Genomic DNA, 6,556 nt, shown 5'->3' with positions numbered 1-6,556 from the left:
TTTTTTTTTTAATTTAACAAGCAGAGTTATAGACAGAGAGAGAGAGACAGAGAGAAAGGTCTTCCTTCCATTGGCTCATTTTCCTAATGGCCGCTACGGCTGGTGTTGCGCCGATCTGGAGCCAGGAGCTGGGTACTTCCTCCCGGTCTTCCATGCGGGTGCAGGGATCCAAGCACTTGGGCCATCCTCCGCTGCCCTCCTGGGCCATAGCAGAGAGCTGGACTGGAAGAGGAGCAACTGGACTAGTACCCAGCACCCCAACCGGGACTAGAACCTGGGGTGCTGGTGCCGCTGGCAGAGGATTAGCCAAGTGTGCCATGGTGCCAGCCAATGCTGGATATTTTTAACATTTGTATTTTTTTCATTTATTAAGAGGCAGAGCAAGAGAAGGAGGGAAGAGGGGAGGGAGAGAAACAGATTGAAAGAGATCTTCCATCTGCTGGCTCACTCTCCAGATGGTGGCACTAATCAGGATTAGGGCTGGGCCAGGTCATAGTCATGGAACTGGAACTCCACCCTCGTCTCTTTACAAGGGCACAGGCACCTGAGCTGTGATCCTTGAGCCAGGCTGCATTAGGAAGCTGGACTGGAGGTGCAGGTGGCAGAACGCAAGCCTGCCCTCTTATATGGGGTGGCTGCGTCCCTAGCAGTGCCTTAACCCACTGTGTGACAAACGTGCCCTGGATTTTATGAAATCTTCTGTGTGGTTGACCTCTCTGCTCTGGTAGGAAATGGTGTAGATGCTGCCTGGTTACTGCTACATAAGGAGTAGAGATCCACATTCACTGCTTAGCCTCCATTGAGATCCAAAATTGGTGAATTCTTTGTTACTTCTGCTTGGACATGGAAGTTCCAGCTCCTCACTGGGTCCTCACGGACACCACGATGAGGGGTTCCTCATTACCCTGATAGGTAGTCATAAAAGTCTGGTTTCCCATCATGACACCTCTGACACTGCCTGGCGGTTATGGATGGAGAGGGCTGATTTTCATCCTTCCCTTCTCTGTGAGCGCCCTAGTTGGAGACAAGCCTCACTCGAGCGCCACAAAGGTGGATGTCTAAGCTTGCCTCTTGGTTTTTGTTGGTGCAGGTGAGGGTGGGCCACGGTCCTTTCTCTGTAATTTTTGTTGTAGTGAAACAGTTATTACCCAGTTTTCTGTCTTGCAAAACTGCATGTTTCCTAGTACTTTGGAGACAGAGCATAGTACTCTGCTGCTGGGGCTGCTTTGTGCCCCTTGGTGTTGCCCAGTTGTGTGCTTCTTCAGCTCTGAGTCCAGGATATGAGAGAAATAGAAAACCTGGGGGATTCATCCGACATGTTGTTCCTCACAGCCCAAGGTCCAGCCAGTCTGCTGCCATCTCTCCACCTTTCAGAGTCTTCTATTTTTCCTATGTGATACACAGGGTTCCAAATTGTCATTTGGGTGGGGGGGAGGGTGTGGGGAGAGAAAGGCACATCTACTCTGCCATGTACAAACAGAAGTCCTGGCTCAAGTCATTTTATTCCAGATCCATTTCACAGAAAAAAAAAAAAACACATTGAAATAATAGCTTCCATATAATAATTTGCTTGTTTTCCCAGATCTGCCAGTTACTCTCTCTCTCTCTCTCTCTCTCTCTCTCTCTCTGTGTGTGTGTGTGTGTGTGTGTGTCTTTCCTTGTAATATAGGAGACCTCTCTCGCAGGAGCTAAGGCCACAGCTCATATTGAATAATAGATTCTATTCAGTTCTGCTTCCCTGGGAGCATTGGAACACATTAATTATATGTACTCTCTCTTATCCATAGCTTCATCCTGCTAACTAGATTTTCCTATTGGTTTTTTAAATTGTGCTCAAGCTCTCCCATTAAGTACAAGTCAAATCCCAGCCACAAATTCCTTCTAGCTATTGTGGTGTCTCCCTGCTTCGTTCATTGAACTTCTCAAAATGTTCTCATTTATTCATCCCCCATTCATTCTTCAACCACTCCAGTGTGGTTTTGGTTCCCATAATTTCATATCCAGTTAACTCTACTGAAGAGAGATATTTATTTTTTTAACATTTATTTAATGAACATACATTTCCAAAGTACAGCATATGGATTACAATGGCTTCCCCCCCATAACTTCCCTCCCACCCGCAACCCTCCCCTTTCCCACTCCCTCTCCCCTTCCATTCACATCAAGATTCATTTTTAATTCTCTTTATATACAGAAGATCAGTTTAGTATATATTGAGTAAAGATTTCAACAGTTTGCACCCACATAGAAACACAAAGTGAAAAATACTGTTTGAGTACTAGTTATAGCATTAAATGACAATGTACAGCACATTAAGGACAGAGATCCTACATGAGGAGTAAGTGCACAGTGACTCCTGTTGTTGACTTAACAAATTGACACTCTTGTTTATGGCATCAGTAATCACCCTAGGCTCTTGTCATGAGATGCCAAGGCTATGGAAGCCTTTTGAGTTCAGAAGATAGATATTTCTTGGTGCCCTCTTTCTTCTATTAAATTTTAAAAAATGTAGATACTCCATCTGCTGATTCACTCCCCTAAATTTCTACAACAGCCAGGGCTGGGGCTGGGTCAGGCCAAGTCCAGGATCCAGGGACTCCCTCTGGGTCTCCCTTGTGGGTAGCAGGGGCTCAAGTACATGAACCATCATGTACCACATCCCAGGTTGTGTGTTAGCAGGAAGCTGGGTGGGACGTGGAATTATCAGACTTGCAGCAGGCACTCGGATGTGGCACACAGGTGCCTGAAGAAGTGCCTTGACCAGCCCATCAAACGCCCACCCACTCTGCTTCTCAAACTTTCAGCAACATCTTTGTTATAATGGTCACTCCTGGTTCTCAAAACACTCTTCCCTTGGCTTCCACATGACAGCATTTTCCTGGTGTTTCCTCTACTTCTCTGGACACATCTTCTCTATTTATTCTCTGAACTCCTTCTTTCTACGCAGCAAGTGGATGTTGGTGTTCTCAGAATTAGTCACAGGCTCTTATTTCTCAACTTGCTAAGATTTTTCTTCCTGGACATTCTCTTCCACAACATGACTTTTGGTAACGTCGATATGCAGACAGCATACACATTTGTATGCAGCCTCATCTCTCCTCTGAGTTTCAGACTCGCGATACGTATCTCCTCTTAGAAGCCAGCAAGTCCCTGCAAACCAATCTGTCCAGAACTAAGATCAAGATCTCCTGAGCAGTTCTCCACCCTCCTCTCCATCACATACCCTTGCCCTGCTCTCTGAGTCAGTGAATGGCAGCATCACCCACTGAATTACAAGAGGAGGAATCTGTAGGGATCTGATGCGAGGTCCTCCTCTCCATTGTCTCCCGTGGTCAACACATCATTGTGCACAGCTGACTTTATCTTCTAAATAATTTACCAGCCTGTTGCCTTGTCTCTTGTCCCAGAACACTGACTCAAGAGATCATCCCCCTCTCCTACCATGAACATTGGCATAGCCACCTCAGCTTTCCCTGCACCTGCCCTTGCTCCTCGCCAAGCTGGCTGCTCCTCTGCAGCCAAAATATTTTTTTTCAGAATTCAGATCTCTCTCTCTCTCTCTCTCTCTCTCTCTCTCTCTCTCTCTCTCTTTCTCTCTCCCTTTCAAATAAAATCAATACATCTTTCCCTCTCTTTCTGTCTTGCCAATATTCTTAGAACAGAAGCAGTTCCTTTCTGTGGGCTAGGCTCTGCATGAACTACTTGGCTCTAAATTCCCAGTCTCGTTTTGTACAATTTCACTGCAATTTCTGCTCCAGCCACTCTGGCCTTTCAGTGACCATGATGCCCTGTGATACTCCTGCTCCAGGGCAGGGTTCTCTGTGTGAGACCATTATCTTCTTGTAATCAACTCTTCATTTTTTCTCATCCTGTAATTCTTGACTCAGTCATCTTTTTTTCCTGATATCTTCTGGCAATTTTTCACTTATTTGATGGTTATCTTACCCAGGTCCATGCCCCTCTATTAAATTTTAAGAGCCATAAGGGCAGGCAAAGCCGTGCATTGATTATTTGGACATCTCCCATGTGTAGTATAATGCATGGTGCCCCTGGAGCTGTGTATCACTGCAGCTGGGATTATTTACTTCACATGGAGGGAAATTTAAATCAGTATTCTAGAATGAACAAGTGAATGAGATCAGGTCAGCGGGACTTCATATTGATTGCACACATGTAGGAAAATATTGCGTAAGAAGAGGTAAAATGATTCTTATGTTTCTACCTTGGGATATTTGATTGAAAGTAACCTCACTAACTAAAGCAGCAATTATTTTTTCAAACAACCTGCTTGAAGAGGAAGAGACTGGGCTTATGTTTTGACATCTACTTTCTGTTCCATAAGTGCAAAAATACCTAGTCGTCAGTTATGATCTGGACTTGGGAAATTGGGTTCAGAATCATCAGGGTATGGATGGCCTTTGCTTTCGTACACTCCTACATGGATAAAATCTACTCAGGGGAGGAGAGGGGTAGATGAGATGAGAAGAGAGTCAAAGAGAAGTCCCCAAGAAGCTTCTTGAATATTAGCAGTGTGTCCTCCCAGAAGTCAAAGGAGGAGGGAGTAGGGGTGGGCATTTGGTGTAGTGGCCAAGACACTGCTTGCAATGCCTGAATCCCAGTTCTGAGTGCCTGAGTTGGAATCTTTGCTCTGCTCCTGATTCTACTTCCTACTAATGTGCACCCTGGGAGGCAGCACTGATGGCTAAGTATTGAGTCCCTGCTATCCATGTTTGAGGCCCAGGTGTTTGGGGAGAGAACCAGCAGATGGGAGATCTCTCTGTCTCTGTCTCTCAAATAATAAATTAATGAATTTTCTAAGGGAGAAATTTCAGATTTTCACTGCGATGAGGAGTGGGGTGGGAACTGAAGACTGAATGTTTCCAGAGGACTCATACAAGGAATGCTAGGAACTTAAGAGATAATGGCACAGTTGCTGATAAACATGACCCTATGGACACTTAACAATGATGCCCACTTTAGCTTTGGGCAAAGTGTGGTCCAGCTAATGATGAGGAAATGTGAACTCTGGCCAACAGGTGGAGACAGAGGGAGGGAAGGCACAGGGATTTCCAGCGGGAAGTGGAAGCATTCACGCTTAATTTTCCCAGTGACACAAACCACATGTCCATCAACTGGGAGGAGGAGAATGAGGCCAGGGGCCTGGTCGGGGAGCCTGAGGACCAAGACAAAACTGGAACTCATCCCTGTGGGGGGAGTGTGGGAAAGGGAGACCACCGGGAAACCTCAACGCTTTCTGAGCGAGACTGAGAGCTCACAGAAGGCTGCATGCAAATGCGTGGTGTGGATTTGGTCCAGCAGCCTCTGCCTGCCTGGGGCAGCAAAGGGAAAAACAGGTTGCCTTGTTAATCCAGGCCTGGACATATGAGAGCCTGTGCAGGAAAAAGAGTCAGGGGCCGGGGCAGTGGTGAGAGCTGGTAAACATGTCATTAAAATGATTGACAACAGCAGCCGGGCTGACAGGCAGGATGTGAAGGACTGCAGAGAAAAGGGCAAGTCTGTGAGGCCGCAGTGATCCACGCGGCTCACGCTAAGGCAGCCGGGAGGAACCTGAGCCGGACACTGAACGGTTAACTTAGAGACGCTGGAGAAGGAAAGGGAATGTGAGATCAATGAAAGTGCACTCGACAATGTCAGGCACACCTGTGGATGAGTCCTGTCTTTTTAGTTGTTAGCTGTGTGAACTTGGAGCTCAATGGCTTAATTGGTAAAGCAAAGGTAATGATAGCTCCCATGTCAAAAGCTTGTGGTGCAGAAAGTGCTCAGCACGGTGTAGAATGGCTCTGGGCGGAGCAGATGGGTACTTGTACTCTCATCCTCGGGGTCATCATTTCAAGACCTCAGGGTGTGGCCGTGACTGTGGGTGGATGAAAATGTGCACAAGTATAGGATTTTGGAATAAAGATGATTTGGAGCTGAGACCAGTGTATAGGAAACACCATTTGTATGGCTGTTTTTGGTAGGCAACGATCTTGTTTTGTCTGTTACTGAGTCAGGTGCCATGATTGTTCTCCAGAGATGGTCCTGTTGCCTCGTCTGTCCCCAACACTGGCACCTGGCTTTGGCAGCCCAGGTTGGGACTTTCCTTTGGCTGGGTGTACATGTGCACCCATGTTCAGCTTTATTTTGTCAGAGTAAATCCCAGGATGTTACATTGCTTCATCTGCATGAAAGGATGCCCAGGTTTTAGTAATGAGACCTTTTTAATTGTTTGGTTTCTGCACATAAATTAGTTTGGAGTCAGCTAAATACGCTTACAATTAGGAGACAAACAGCAGAGGCCAGTCAGTGGCATTTCCCTTTGCTTATTTAAATAGTTTGCTTACTTGGAATCAAGCCATATTGATTCTGCGAAGCTTCATTCAATCAGGTCCCACGTGTGCAGTCAGTGCTGTGAAGTCGGTGGGGACTCAGGTGGCTTGGGGATGATGCCAGGAACTTCCCAGGGGCGTTGGATCAGCATGTGTCCCACACAGGTTAGAGGGACTCTGGCTGCTGCAAGATGGCACTCATGCTGTCCCTGTGAGCGCCAACCACA

This window comes from Lepus europaeus, chromosome 17 (genome assembly GCF_033115175.1).
Source record: "Lepus europaeus isolate LE1 chromosome 17, mLepTim1.pri, whole genome shotgun sequence".
Lineage (NCBI taxonomy): Eukaryota > Metazoa > Chordata > Mammalia > Lagomorpha > Leporidae > Lepus > Lepus europaeus.
This window is presented reverse-complemented; position numbering follows the sequence as displayed.